A 3068-nucleotide genomic window follows, 5' to 3' on the forward strand; every position below is an offset into this window, starting at 1 on the left:
TGTATGTTTTTGGGTGTGATAAATAGTTTTTTTTTTTTTTTTTTTAGTGGCTAGACCCTTTAGCTGTGTCAGTTTACCCCATATCTAAAGTAGCCAGCTGCATGTATGTCTATGACATTTTGCTGGCGGAGTAGGGAGTAGGGAGTAGGGACTGGTCAGAGACCAAGGTCTTTGACGCAGTTGTCCAGCTTGAACATGCATTGCAATATATGCAATGAGTTTAAGCCATATTGGCACTATATGACCACCAAGGTATGCTAGGTGCACGTAAGCATTTTGCATTTAGCTGATTTAGTATGGAGTGACCACAAATATATCCCTACACAGCTGGCCAGCTTGAACATGTATTGCAATGTAGGTGATCAGTTTACCCCATGTTGGCACTATATGGCCACTAAGGTATGCAAAGTGCACGTAAGTAATTTGCATTTAGCTGATTTAGCATAGAGTGACCACAAATATATTACTGCACAGCTGGGCAGCTTGACCATGTATTGCAATAAATGTGATAAGTTTAGCCCATGTTGGCACTATATGGCCACTAAGGTATGCTAGGTGCGGGTACGTATCTAGCATTTAGCTGATTTAGTATGAAATGACTGGAAACAGATAACTTTGATGTAGTTGGCCAGCTTCAACGTGTATTACAATGTATGCAATGACTCAAGCCCATATTGGCACTATATGGCCACCAAGGTATGCTAGGTGGGGGTAAGTATTTTGCATTTCGTTGATTTATAATGAAATAACAAGAAACAGATTAATTTAATACAGCAGACCAGCTGGAATATATGTAATAAGTTTATCCCATATTGGGATTATACGGCCATCAGTATGCTAGGTGCATGTAAATATCTTACAGTTAGTAGCTGATTAGTATGAAATGACATGAAAAAAGATCACTTTGATGCAGCTGGCCCACTTGAACAATATATTTAATAAGTTTAGCCCATCTTGGCACTATATGAACACTAAGGTATGCTAGATGCATCTAAGTATTTTGCATTTAGCTGATTAGTATGAAATGACAAGAAAAAGATCACTTTGATGCAGCTAACCAGCTTGAACTATATATGTCATAAGTTTAGCCCATCTCGGCACTATATGACCAACAAGGTATATGCATGAATGTATTTTACATTTTACTAATACAGTGTAGAACGACAAGACACAGATCTCGTTGACGCAGCCAGGCAACTTGAACATGTATTGCAATATATGTGATAAGTTTAGCCCATGTTGGCACTATATGACCACCAAGGTGTACCGGGTGCAAGTATTTTACATTTTGCTGATTTAGTATGGAGAGAACAGATCGCTTTGCCACAGCTGGCCAGCTTGAACATCTATTGCATTATATGTGATGGGTTTACAACTTATTGGCACTATACACCTTACACATGTAATGAGTTTACACCTTATTGGCACTATGGGACCGCTAAAGTACACTAGGTACCTATAAGTATTGTTGCATTTTGCAGGTTGAGTAGTGACTGGTCAGAGAAGCACGACTTTGACACAGCTTGAATCTTTTGCAACATATGCAATCATGCTAAACTATATTCACACTATATAACCACTAAAGAATGCTAGATGTATAGGTTTTCTTTATTTTTTTGATGGCTGAGTACAAAATGAGCAGAGATGGATCACATAGATGCTGCTGACCAGCTTAAACACATTTAAGCTGGTCAATTAGTTTACCCCCATCTTGATGCAATAGAACCCTATGCTGGATGTATGTAAGTATTTTCCATGTTGCTGGTTGCGTGAGGAATGACCAGTGATGTGTCACATGGATGTAGCTGACCAGTTTAAACACATATTGCAATACTTGCATTTAGTTACCCCCATCTTGATGCTATATGACCCTAAAAGTATGCAAGATGCATGTAAGTATTTTCCATTTTGCTGGCTGAGTATGGAATGACCAGAGATGAGTCATATGGAATTCAGCTGACCAGCTTGAATACATATTGCAATATTTGCATTTAGTTTACCCCATATTGATGCAATATGACCCTAAACGTATGCTAGAGGCATGTAAGTATTTCCATTTTGCTGGTTGAGTGAGGAATGACCAGATATATATCACTTTGATGCAGTTGGCCAGCTTGACCACATATTGCACTATATAGAAATTAAAATCCTGATTTACTGCAAGATTTTGCTAGGAGGGAGTATGGCAGTGTGCAGAGGGTTAAGTGATAATCTTTAGCTGTCACTGAACCATAAGTGGCAGATTTAATGCTGTTGTTACACTATTTCAGGCCGTGTGGTGCAGATTTATGGTTTCTTATTGCCATGGGAATCAACAGGTGCCCACTATTGATGTATTACAGTTCCCTGACTGCTATGTTAAGTGCTGGAATTTCATTGCACCGCAGCAAGGACACCCAAGTGCTACAGCCCATCCAGCTCTTACTCCCGAGCACCTGCTGACTTTGAAACTCAAGGCAACACATCTTATAAATATTTCATAAGCTATGTTCAAGTTTGCAGTGATTAAGCGTAGGCAAACATGCCAAGGAAGGATGCTACGCAATACCCTTTGGTGTTCCCCATCAAACCTTTTCGCTGTGTCAGCTTGCTGGCTGCAAAGGAGCTGCAGTGATGAGTTTTAAAACATATCACTGGCTCATTGGTGTGGTCATAGATGTGGTCACCAAAAAAAACAAGCTTTTGGATTAGGTTTGCAAGACCAGCAAAACTCTAAAAACTTTTTTCCCCTATTAACCCTTCTTTGGAAAAGAATCCAAACTCGGGTTCATTGGAATGGTTCTGTTTTATTAACTGAAGACTAATCGGGTGGAAGATCTTTCTTTTACATTTGGTTTCATTTTTTTTTTTTTTTTTTTTACAGGGGAGCTATATGAGCAGGAACACACCTACTGTGATATGATAAAGTCACAATAATATTCCCATCAGTGTCCCCTGGCTCTAATCTCATATCATCAGATCTCAGCATGTATATAACAAAGTTATACTAGCACCGTGTTAGGTGTGATCATAGCTATCAATGGCTAGGTGATGCATAGGGGGTGGAGCTTCAAGTTTGGAATAAGGGG

The 3068-nt window shown here is 39.3% G+C and overlaps 1 protein-coding gene across 1 annotated transcript in view; it reads left to right on the forward strand.

The window, feature by feature from the left end:
* The window catches only part of LOC108796306 (cerebellin-4), a 20561-nt gene that overhangs the window by 645 nt on the left and 16848 nt on the right, over nucleotides 1-3068 (forward strand). The gene's annotated exons all lie outside the window — the stretch shown is intronic.

This window comes from Nanorana parkeri, unplaced genomic scaffold (assembly GCF_000935625.1).
Source record: "Nanorana parkeri isolate BGI_ZX_2015 unplaced genomic scaffold, ASM93562v1 scaffold1089, whole genome shotgun sequence".
NCBI classification, from domain to species: Eukaryota; Metazoa; Chordata; class Amphibia; order Anura; family Dicroglossidae; genus Nanorana; species Nanorana parkeri.